This window comes from Nyctereutes procyonoides, unplaced genomic scaffold, assembly GCF_905146905.1.
Source record: "Nyctereutes procyonoides isolate TBG_1078 unplaced genomic scaffold, NYPRO_anot_genome, whole genome shotgun sequence".
NCBI classification, from domain to species: domain Eukaryota; kingdom Metazoa; phylum Chordata; class Mammalia; order Carnivora; family Canidae; genus Nyctereutes; species Nyctereutes procyonoides.
In genome coordinates, this window is record NW_026575135.1 from 15,946,845 (window position 1) to 15,959,399 (window position 12,555).

A 12,555-nucleotide genomic window follows, 5' to 3' on the forward strand; every position below is an offset into this window, starting at 1 on the left:
GAGTCATAAAAAATAGACCCACATCTCAGCTAAAGGTCAGGCTTCTCTGTCTAAATCTAAACTGCACATCACTGTTTGTTCATTTAAGCAACGAATCTTTGCTGCGAGTTTCATATTTTCTGGGCACTGTTTCTCAGGATTTTACTATAAAAGACCATATAGCCCCTGAACGGTCCAGGAAAGGAGAGAGTTGAAGAAAGGAATAATGACTATGCCATGTAATAAATGATTGGGGGATGTGCACAGTGTGGAAGGGCACCAGATTAAAGTGAGGCATATGACACAACTTGAGGGTGAAGCAAGTCAGCAACGTGTAGCCGGAGGAAAGCTGTTTGGAAGTTCATGAGGTCAAAAGAGAGCTAGAGTGTTCTGGGCACAGAAAATGACCTACCTATGCCTGTGGAGGTGACACAGCTGAAGTGCTTGGGGGATTCCAAGTTCTGGGGGATGGCTTCCAAGATAAAAGGAAACTGATATATTTAGACAATTGAATAAACAGGACAAGATGACACCACTCTTGTGCTTCAGAGGAGATAAGCATGAGGGCTAGAGTACATAGAAATATCACTGTCCACTCTGATGGAGCCTGTGTAATCTGGAGAGAGAAGCAAGAGATAGGATATCGGCGTTCTCCAGGAACATCCAGGACACAGAAAGGAGAGAAAATCATCAACATCATGAATTTAGCATTATGAGTGCTGATCTGTATTATAAAGACAGTGTTATCAATTCCCTTTTTTTCCAGAAATAATAAAGACCTCTCAAGGTCCCTGTTCTTTTTTTGGGTTTGTGCTCCAGGACCAACTTGGAAAACATAGAGATGGTCTTTGGAGGTTCTTCCCATTTTAAAGCCTAAAAGCTTCTGGTATGATATGCAAGAGTTCCAAAGAAAATAATGCCAACAGAGGCTAAAAAATGTTAACAGAATAACTGTATATGGACAGTAAATAATTACAGAAAGACATAATTCCAGGGTTCATACAGTAAATCAGATGGAAACCCGGAAAACTCGTTGTATTTGATTTGATACTTTTTAGCACTGAATATATTAGTAATTAATGTTTCTGTGCTCTCAAGGCATGATGTGATTATATATGTTTGTCACAATGGGGAAGAAAAATTATTGAATTCATAAATCAATGCACTCTTCATACTTCCTTTATAAGGGTCAGTTATTTGTGGCCTAAGGACTACAGAGAGAATTAGAGTGTGCAAGTTTGGGCTGAGCCTGAATCTTTCCTTTAAAATTCAAGAGATAAAATTAAACACAAGCAGATATTCATAAATATTAAAATGCAGTCATATTCATTGAAGATATAAGGAAGACAGACTGCCTCAATTTAAAAAATTAGTAACCTTCCTAATTTAAGAAATGCCTTTAACTCATTCTTACCCCTTACTCCATGGCATTCCTTAAAGTTTGTGTTAGCTGAACTTTAAGCTCCCTTCCAAACCAAATGATAAGATCATAAGTACACTAATTGGCTTCTGGTAGATCAAACTTAACAAATCCGCCCTGTTTATTATTGGGCTTGAATAGATATAAGCAATGATTTGACAAGTGAGTTCACAATAGAGCCAGATGTAATCCAAATCTTAAACTTGATAACTAGCCAACTAGACCTTTTTTCATTGCATAATTAGTGATAATGCTCACACAGACGCCCCTGAAAGAACATAGACCTGTTCATTGTCCTGGATCTGAGGTCACTGGAACTGCTTAAAGAGCCTCTGGGTTTGATCACTAATTCATGAGAAAGTACTGCCTCTGCAACCAGAGACTCTAAGAACTAAATTCAACATTTCCAGTGCCTTCTTACTTTGAACCAGGATCTGAAAGGTACAAAGAATTAATTATGCTAATGTGTGCCTAGTAATGCAAGTAAAACAAAATGTCATTGCAGCAAAGCTTAATCATAATTAGTGGATCACAAGTTTTGAAATAAGGTGCTAAAATGGAAATTTACTGAGATACTGTTTAATGGCATGTTAATACTCTTTAGAGTATTAAACTGGTCAATGCCAGGGAGCAAGCAATGAATATGAGTCTATACAAATTTTTTTTTATTTCAAAATGAAATAAGCTGTTATGCAATTAAACTGATTTTACAATTATGAAATTAATCTAGGGTGCTAAACCAGTATAATATAAAAGCCATATTACATCACAAGTAGTTGAAACATGGTTTAAATGTACCAAGCATGTACTTGTATCAGTAAAAAAAAAAAAAAAAAAAGAATGGTTTAAGAAATTGAGAAAAAAAGCTTATGTCAACTGTGGTGTCAGTCCTAGAGGGTATTTAAAAATAGAAATACTCATCATTTAGCTGAGTTTTCATTCTTATTGTAATAAAGCAAATTAGCATGTGACATAAGCCATCTCTTAATAATAGTTTCAAGCTGCATTGACATAAAGTAATCAAATTTCCATAGGAAATTTAACTTGGATGCTAGACAGTTTAATTATCTGGTGCACATTTCAATGGTTCCCATTATAAGAAAATATGCCAGAGTTTGTCACCGAGAGTGTCTATAACAATAGTTTGAACACTTCAATAAATTTTAATTATCTTATAAATCATCTGCCTGCTGATACATATAAATGTGTACATTCATTCAAATATTACTTAATTTGACCAAAATCTGGGTGGTGAAATAGTAACTAAAATCAGTCTCAAACTAACATCTGTATTCCAAAAGTTCTTAAAATGTAACAAATAATCCTGTCATTTTGTAATATGAGCATTTAAAAATGGCATAGAATTTGACAATTAAATCTAGCTTTAATATCCTACTCCAGGGATCCCTGGGTGGCACAGCGGTTTGGTGCCTGCCTTTGGCCCAGGGCGCGATCCTGGAGACCCGGGATCGAATCCCACGTCGGGCTCCCGGTGCATGGAGCCTGCTTCTCCCTCTGCCTGTGTCTCTGCCTCTCTCTCTCTCTCTGTGTGTGTGCCTATCATAAATAAATAAAAATTAAAAAAAAAATATCCTACTCCAGCGATGCCTCCTTTACTTCTCTCTAGGTTATTGATCCTGCCACCCCTACTGTCCAGAACATAGATATGCAAACAGATCCTGCCTTCTATTTCTATAGTGTTCATAAAGTGTTTCATAAAGCACCTTCACATGCATAGCATCACATGGTCCCCCACTGCTCTGAAGTAGTTGGTCGACTATTGTAAGAATTCTCTCATCACAGCTGAAGAAATGGAAACCCACAATCCCCAGAATAGTCCTGATCTCAAAACCAGTCCACAGCCTCCTCAGTACTGCTAAAGCTGATCCATTTTGCTTATAGGATGGTCTTGATGTATTTTACTCATATTTTAGACAAAATTGTTACATGAGAGTTATGCTCTTTTTTTATTTTTTTAGTTTTATTTTAATTTTGCTTTTTATGCTCTTTTTTTTTTTTTTTAAGATTTTATTGGAGAGAAAGTAAGAGCAAGAGCACGAAGGGGAGGGGGGAGCAGATGGAGAGGGAGAAGCAGACTCCATTCAGGGCCCTAGGGGGGACTAGATAGGCAACTCCAGAATCAGGACCTGAGGCAAAGGCAGTCGCTTAACCAACTGAGCCACCCAGGTGCCCATGAGAGTTATGCTCTTTCTCTAAGTCAGAGTATCTTAAAAGGGGCTTCAAGAAGTTGATGAAGGCACGCTGACACAATGAAAAGGGATAGGGGACGGCCTGACACTGTGGCAGGAAAAGAGAGAAAATATAGTTTCTAAAGAGGCTCAGTAATTCTGGAATTGCCATAAGCTCAGTTCCCCTTGGTTCAGTCAACATGGACACCTGCTGGCTCCATTGCCCCTGAATACATTGCGGTCCTGCAGCCAGGTACAATGACTAGCACAGACACCAAAATGACCTGAGTCATCAGAGAAGGATCAACTACGTCAGCCCAGAGAAGTGTGCTACTTTTATTTACAACACTAAGAAGAAAGAGGCCTATGTTTACCACACATTTACTACACATTAGGCATATGATAAAGCCTCCCAAAGCATCATATTCTTCCTCCATCTAGCCTCCTCTTCCCTTCCCATTCATCCATGGCCCCTTGACCTCTACCTGTAGATTTGGTCTTGCCCCAGTATCCAGAGCTTGTCCAAAATGTAAGGAGAAAGGCTGTGATGCTATTTGCCCCATAATCTAAAACTCAAAAACCAAACCACCATTCTGTTTAGTTCACCTTAGTTGGGCCCTATTTCTTGTCCCAGTCTTCTGCTTTATTTCTAAATTATCAATTTGTGTCCTGATAGTGATGACAGACTTTGAAATCCATGAAAGAGAGATAATATTGGTCTTTTTCACTACTGTAGTCCCAATAGTCAGCATTCAGCATTGCACAAAACAGTTGCTCAAAAAAAACCATATTCAACTGTTTATTAAATAAACCGAGTATACCACCAGTCTAGGCCTTATACTTAGATTCTCTTACTGTAACGTTCCTAATCTCAGCAGCAGCAGCAGCATTATTATAGATTACCTCTTACTATTTACTATGTGCTGATGCTTTATATGTATTATGTATTTTAGTCCTCACAAACCTTGCAAGGTAGGTAGTATCATTTTCATTGCACAGAAAAGAAGAATGAAGCTCCATGAGGCTAAATGATTTTCACAAAGTCTGTTACACACAACTGATAAAAGAACCACAATTACAACTCCAAATACAGCCACTATGTTCTCCTCTGGACTCTCCTGGAACTTACAGTGACTTTCTGAACCCTAGACCAAGGTATTGGATTTTCTTGCTCGCTGACAGTCTTTCCTGATGTCCAATGCCCACATTTCCAATGACCCTTTGTCCTTGGTTCACCTTTTTCTGTGTTGGACATTTTACCTGAGCTGACTGCTCTCCTAAGCACCTTATGACTACATGTCTTCGGCAGCCACATCTTTTTGATCGAAGCCCTCCCTGCCCCAAGTTTACCAGTGATGGTTTTAAGCACCAGAAGTTGCATCTGGGAAAGGTCTATTTTACATGAGTGGTCTGGGAGAGCAGGGCTCAGAGAGTGAGTGGCAGCCAAAGAGCCAAATTTTTAAAGCCAGCTTTAAAGATTACAAAAGGTCAGATGAGAGAAATAAAGTATATCCATCTAGAACAAAAAGCAGAAATGGAGTGGGACACGGGTAAACAAATTGAATAGCAGTAATTAAGTGGAAATAGAATGAGAAAAAAAATGTGTGATCAAAAGCTGAGTGTGGGTAACTTGAGGAATCAACCCCAAACCAACCTGCTATGCCTCTGACTCCCCTTTTTGGAAGTGAGCCTGAAATGAAGAAGGACTGAGCTGGTTCAAAGGATATAGCTTGCCATACTTCCAGTGTTTCCTCCACCTGAAGACGTGCATTATTCTATCCATGATCTGGTATATAATAGACTTTCAACATGTTTTGTTGGATGAATAAATCAGTCAGTTGTTTTTGAAGACAATGTTATGCTTGCCAACGTTTCTTCCTAAGGCCAGGTCAGTCTACCAGTGTCCTATCTATTCCAGGAGGTGGATTCTAGTCTAATGAAACAGACTGCACCCAGCCTGATTGGCAATATTATGCCAACTGCCCCATGCATCCACAATCCTGCCTTCTGGAGCATTCGTTGTGTTCTACTACTTTGTTATGTACTATTTTATATATCACTCAAAAATCCTGAGGGAAGTATCCTAAGATTTTTGCTGACACCCCCCATACATAATGATTGAACACCATTACAGATTATAGTTTCAACCACAAAATTCAGTAGAACCTAAATGAAAAATTTAAGTGAGCCTTTCCAAATTTTCTTATTCTACCGAACACAAAACTGATGTCATTAATTATACAACTGGCTTTTGTTGTTAAATTGCTGTTAATGAAGAAATACATATCTTGTCATTTCCTTCCTACAAATGGAAGGATGAGTGAAGAAAACTGCTGGGAAGCTATGTGCATGCTGGGCAGCAGGCTAGCCCCCTCACCTGCTCTCAGGTGCCAGCCACAGGGGGCATGTCATTATAACCTGTGCTGTGATGCATCTTAAAAGTGACTTGATTCCATGAGCCTTCAGGATTACTTGCAAATAATCAGAATTATAAATATTAAGTCTATAAATGTCAAGGTCCTACTTCACACATTCTTATAAAGTGGAAGGAGTAGTACAGAGTACTAGCCAAAAGCACAGGCTTTCAAGTCCTACAAAGTTGGATTTGGGATCCAGGCTCTATTTCTCAGTAGCTGTGCAACCTTAAAAAAAAAATTACCCTTTCCGTGCCTCAATTTTGTCATTTATTTTAAAAAGCTAATCATGGGAGTCACCTCATGAGGCCATTGTGAAGAAAAAAATAAGACAATATGCGTAAAGCACCAGGGCCATTAGTAGATACTGGCTCTTCATTTGTATTATTATTATTATTATTAGATTACAATTTCTGGGCATGGACTATGCCTTCTTTTTGCCTGAATCCCTAATGCAATGGTAACAAACAGTTCATTTCTTTAAAAGCCTGGGCTTCTAAAAGACTAGGCTTTAATTTTCAGAAAAAAAAAAAAAAGACTTCTGTATAATATAGGTCAAAAGAGGTGTGAGATAATGAGAAACCACAAAACTGCAGCCTCCTTGGCTGAGGAGAAGCAATAGCAGAAGAGAATGCCAGTTCTGAGCTCCTTGAACACTTTCAGTAATCAGCAGACTTAGGAAAGGAAGGGAATTTCATCTCTGTTAAAAGTAGTGGAAATATTATGCTCACTTGAGCTTTCTGAGTTTTGGCCTACAAGGCAAAACTCAATGGTTTGCTTGCCCAGGAAAGAGCTGAGAGAGTTTCATTTTTTCTTCACTCTCAAAATGAACCTGGCTTCGTTACCTCTTTTCTCTTGTGAGAGAACGTCTCAGAGCATCTGGCAAGCTCTTTACTGCAGCCAATCTTGTTTTTGAAACTTCTACTGATCCAGAAAATAGCTGAATCTGTGCTCTCAGGAAGAACAAAGATTGATGGGGGATTTCCAGCAGTTGGCGCCAAAAATTCCTTAACTTGTAAAGTGACACTAGAAGCAGCACCAAAGAAAGAAGAGTTTTGGGGGTTTTTCTTTGTGTGTGGGGGGGGGGGAAGGGGGGGCGGTGGTGAGGAGGGGTGGGGGGAGGCAGATACTCTGCGGTGAACACAACTGTCTCCCAAATAAATAGCCTCCCCCAGCCTGAGACAGAGTTGCTGTTTGCCTGCTAGGGAGTTGGTGTAATTGGTATCAGTAAAAGATATGTATGGCAGGGACTATTTTGTGAAAATAGACAAAAAAGAACAATAGCAAAGAAAAAAATACATGGCAGTCACTTTAAAAGCACTCTCAGCATAATGACTTAACTCTAAGCAAATTGTAACAGCTACCATTTACCAACCAGGCCCTCACTGTGTGCCAGGCACTCCCCATGCATTACACATTCTCACATTTAATTCTCACAATGAACCTGTAAGATAGGAGGTAGAATTATCCTAGTTTTAGAGATGAGGAATTTGTGACTCCGAGATACTTTATGTGACTTGTAGAAGGCCACTTGGCTTACAAATGAAGGAGCCAGAATTTCAGAGATTACCAAGATTCCTAATCCCTAGCCGTTATACTTACTGCCCCAGGAAAGGAGAGACAAGCTCAACTGTGGCTGAGCCAGCATGGACTGTTTAGGGCTTAAGGAAAAATATTGCAGACACTATAAAAGAGGAAAGTGAAGAATCAAAGGGAATATGGAAGCAGGTGGTGCTTCCAACCATTTATCTGGGACTAGAAGGGTAGTATCTAGATGAGAGAGAATGGATGGTCAAAATGAGACCACAATATTAGTTAAATGTGTATGTTTTTATGAATTGTTATATATGTTTACTTATATATAGTGATTATTTATTTTATATACATTCTTTATTTTTGCTGAAGTCCTAACTGCAGAGTGCTTATATAGTACAGATACTTGCATCCACTACCATACTAATCATAATTATCAAACTTTTCCTGGGACCCTCTTCCCCCTTTCCCACTCTTACCACATCCTTAGTTTCATTTACAGTAATTTTTATAATTTATAATTACTGTTTATTTGTCTACATACCTTTATATTGTCTCTCAATCCCTATACAGGCAACGGGAAATTTCTTGTAGAGGCATGGCTCACAGTAGAAGATTAAAAATTATTTTTCTTGATTGAGTGAGTGCTCAGTTGAGGATTCTATTTCCTGATTGATTAGTAAATGTTCTTCATATTTAGTGAACATTAACTCTTTGTCTATTTAATTTGTTGCACATATTCTCTTATTTCTCATGTTTCCCCTTTTGTTGCTGTTTTTTATGATAGGTGATTGATGCTAGAAATAAGGTATATTGTAATTTTTAGTTTAATATATTTCTCTTCATCATTGTGATTTCTGAAACATATGTACCTATTAGGTCTATCTTTTAATGATTTACTATTATACTTTTAATTCTTAAGTGGTCTGGAATTGATTTTTAATATATGGTGGAGGGACCACTGAGTGGCTCAGTGGTTAAGCACGTCTGCCTTCGACTCAGGGTGTGGGATTGAGTCCCACATCAGGCTCCTAGAGGGGAGCCTGCTTCTCCCTCTGCCTATGTCTCTGCCTCTCTCTTTCTGTGTCTCTCATGAATAAATAAATAAAATCTTAAAAAATATATATGGTGGAATTAGGAATTTAAATGAAATTATTTTCAAAAACAATCTCTTTTCTCAACTCTTAATTCCATGAGTACTTCTTCCACAGTCCTTTATGATTTGCAACATATATCAAGATAGTCTATTAAATCAATGTGCTTCTTTACATACATTAACTCAGTTGTTCTATTTATTTACCTATTAATCCTTCTGTTGCTACTTCCCTGTTTTAGTTTTTGTTTTATAAAAATTGCATTTTCTGATGTATTCTAATATCTCTTAAGGCAAGGCCCCTCTATCATTTTGCTATTTCCCAATTTTCTTGTCATTCTTGCCTGATTTAACTTTCTGTGGAATTTTAGTATTTTGTTAGTTATCAATACATAGCAGATGAAGAAATCTTTCCTTACACCATTGAATGATTCTTAACACTCTTGCAGTTTTCCGACACTGGCAACAGCATTGCCATCTTGGCAGCTCCTTGCTCCCTCCAGCTCTGCACTTGACTTGTTGAGATTTCATTCCTTGTGTGCATTTCAGCATGACCATTCTTGCCCTATACTTTTGGGAATTCTAGCCTCCAAAATAATGTTGAAGCAGATTAAAATGGGAATTAAATCTTAACAAATTAATGGAACAGAATGGCGTACCATCCTAGGTACCAATAAAGGGAAGTAGTAACAGAAGGATTAATAGGTATGTGTGTGCACACGTGCATGCACGTTCACTTGCCCCTCTGTTTCTACTATATTACATAGAGAGAAGTTGAAAGATGTTGCATCTGAGGCTACTAGATAAATATAAGATCACTAGATGCTTCCAAACTATTATTAAATAAATATTTTTTGAAGAATGGTGTTAAGTTTGTTAAAGGATTAACTTCCAACCACTGGAATTTCTTAATCGAATTGTTTATAGGGATGAGCGTGATTATATGGATTAATAAGTATTCATGGTGGAGGAGAGAAGATTGTACTTCATTTTACTACCACGTCACTTTCATGCCAAATGCAGTTGTTTCTGCTTGGTGCTAAACGTTCAATATGATTAACTAATTTCACTTCCCTATTTAGCAAAGGACAATATTTTTATCCCTGCTTCCATTAAAGCTTGCTCCTCACATACCAATTTAATGAATCCCTCTGAAGGAAGTTTATAGATGAGCTTTTGTTCCAACTAGGGGCAAAATATCGGGTCTTGAAGCTCTGCTAGAATTGGTCTTCTTCTCAGTCTTTCAGTCCATAGTCAGAGATTATGATCATAGCCTAGGACTTGAAGCAAGCAAAAGAAAATGGCATTTGACAAATACTATCTCTGATTAACTAAGAACTGTGTGATAAGAGATGACTGAGATGTGATCTTTATCCTAAGGAAACTTCCAGTCTAGTGTGGAAGATAAAGACTTAATTGACTAGCTACATTATGGTGTCAAGAATTCTGTATTAGAGGAATGACCAAAATGAGACCGCAACACAGACGTGAGGTGATCAATTCTGCTTGGTCAGGAGTGAGAGGAACAATTAAATAAACAAAACCCCAATCACCATTACAGGAAATCAACAGGGATCAACATACCAAATTTGTATAGGTGTGAAAATGCTCACTCTGATACAAGACAAATAAATTGTCCACTAAGACTCATCTTGGTGTACATGTTTGGAGTGTTGGAGGTGAAGCTAAAGACTGGAAATGGCCTCCTAAGCCATACTATTAATTCTGAAATTTGTTCTATGGGTGACTCAGAGATTATGGTGCAGAAGACGATATGGTCATATTTATGTTGTACAAAGAAAGCTGGCAACAAAATAGGGAGCTGAGGCCAAGAAGATAGTTGGGAATAATTTGTTCCTGCCAGCTAAATGTAGAGCTTGCCCTCCATTCCTTTTTGCTTCTGGAAAAGGGTTAAAACAGAGGAGGAAATACAAAGGAAGAAAAGCCTTTTAGCTTTTTTAGGACAAGAAGAACATTCTGGAGGAATTTATATTGATCAAGAGTAGGAGTGAGGAAGGCAAGCTCAAGATCTTGTATGGCATCTCAAGCCTGGAAACCAGGAACTACCTATTATTGGATGCTGTCCCCTGGTTTCTAACACTTCTCCCTTTTTTGCTTCTCACATTTAATCTTGTCATTAAATTTTAATTAAAAAAAAAAAACTTTCCTCATGTCCTTCCTACCATTACTAATACTGGCTTCCAGGTTAAACATATAGCACCTACTCAAGATCCTGAAGGGATTATTTTCCCTCTCCGTGTTGAATGTTGCCCATAGATGATCAGAAGTTCTGTTTTGATCATTACAAACCCTGCTTAAAAGATTAATTTGAAGAACAGAAGTTAACTTCTTCGAATAAATTTTAAAACTCCATCCTACCTCCTAGCATGATTGCTCTCACTTAATGCTTTTAGCCATAGTCTTTCTCCCCTAAGTCCCTTCTGACTCTTCACTCCTTAGTCTGCTCATATTAAGATTCTTTCAGTCCTTCACAGAATTAAAAGTTCATCTCAAATCCTATTTCTCATTACACATTTTTAGGTGAGAGGGGAGGAGGCCACATTTGCCTTTTGTTCAGCACTTGAAACTTTATTAAGAAAGCCTTCCTCATTTTTCTACATATATTATTTGACTGAATGTTTGGAAGTTCTCAAAAATAGGCCAATAGTCTAATAGTTTCCAGTGGGAACATGTTTAGCTAAATTCAGCCAATATTTATTATACACCTAATATTTGTAAGGTATTGTGCTAAGCATTCTCAGGAATGGTAAAGGATAAGTAAGTCGAATGTCTGCTCTCAAGAAGAACAGTTAACAAATGTATTCATTGGAAAACTATTTCCACTTCACCTGTATGATTAATGACTTGTGACTTTTCGAATAAGAAAAGATAATAAGAAAAAAATACTCTTCCTTCATTGATTTGGTGAGTTCCATAAGTAGATGAAATTGTGACGGAAGTTCCATCAATGTATTTAAATGGCACACATTTCACAGTAAAAATCCCCTCTCAGTAGACACAAATATAATCCAGCCTTCAGTATTGAGCTATACACTTTATCCTAATGTAGATATTGCTAATTATAACATAGGTCTTCATCTATTCAGGGTGCTCTAACAAAATACCACAGACTGAGTGGCTTCTAAACAACAGAAGTTGATTTCTCACAGTTCTAGATGTTGGAAGTCAGAGATCAGTGTGCCAGTATAATCGAGGAAGGGCCCTCTTCTGGGTAACAACCTGCCAACTTTTCACTATGTACTCACACAGTAGCAGGGGTTGGGAGCTCTCTTGAGCCTCTTGGGCATTAATCTTCATTCATAAGGATTCTGGCCTCATGACTTCGTCACTTCCTAAAGGCTCCACCTCCTCATACCATCAGATTGAGCGTTAATGAGGATTTCAACGTGAATTTTGGGGAAACACAAGCATTCAGACTGTAGCACCATATATATTAAAAATGCCTTTCTCAGAGGCTAAAAGTTTAGTAAACTGAGGTATCCATTTTCCACACCATTCTTATACAGGTGTCTGCACGGTTTTAGCCTTCTCTGCTATTAATTTTAAAGGAAAGTAAACATAATTTCTTTTAATTATTTCACCTGAGAGGAGAATTTAACAAATGAGTTAAAAACAGCCATAGTTGGTAATGGAATACATGAAGGGGACAAGCTATAAGGAAGTAGAAAAGCTTGATAAAAATTTAAGACCTGTTGCCTCAGCCCTGACATTTACACCAAAAACCATTTGCTCTCTGGTACTCTTAGCAAGGAAGATCAGCTGTAAGTATTCAATAACTCAGTTAGATACGAAAGTTGTTTTCCAGATGATGGGAATTTTATCCCAGAGGTATTTGACTATTGCAGGGAAAAATAAAGGATTTTTTTTTAAATAAAGGATTAAGTAAGCCTCATAAGAAAGCAAAAT

The 12,555-nt window shown here is 37.8% G+C and overlaps 1 protein-coding gene across 1 annotated transcript in view; it reads left to right on the top strand.

The window, feature by feature from the left end:
• The window catches only part of GRIN3A (glutamate ionotropic receptor NMDA type subunit 3A), a 145,675-nt gene that overhangs the window by 29,983 nt on the left and 103,137 nt on the right, over positions 1-12,555 (top strand). The gene's annotated exons all lie outside the window — the stretch shown is intronic.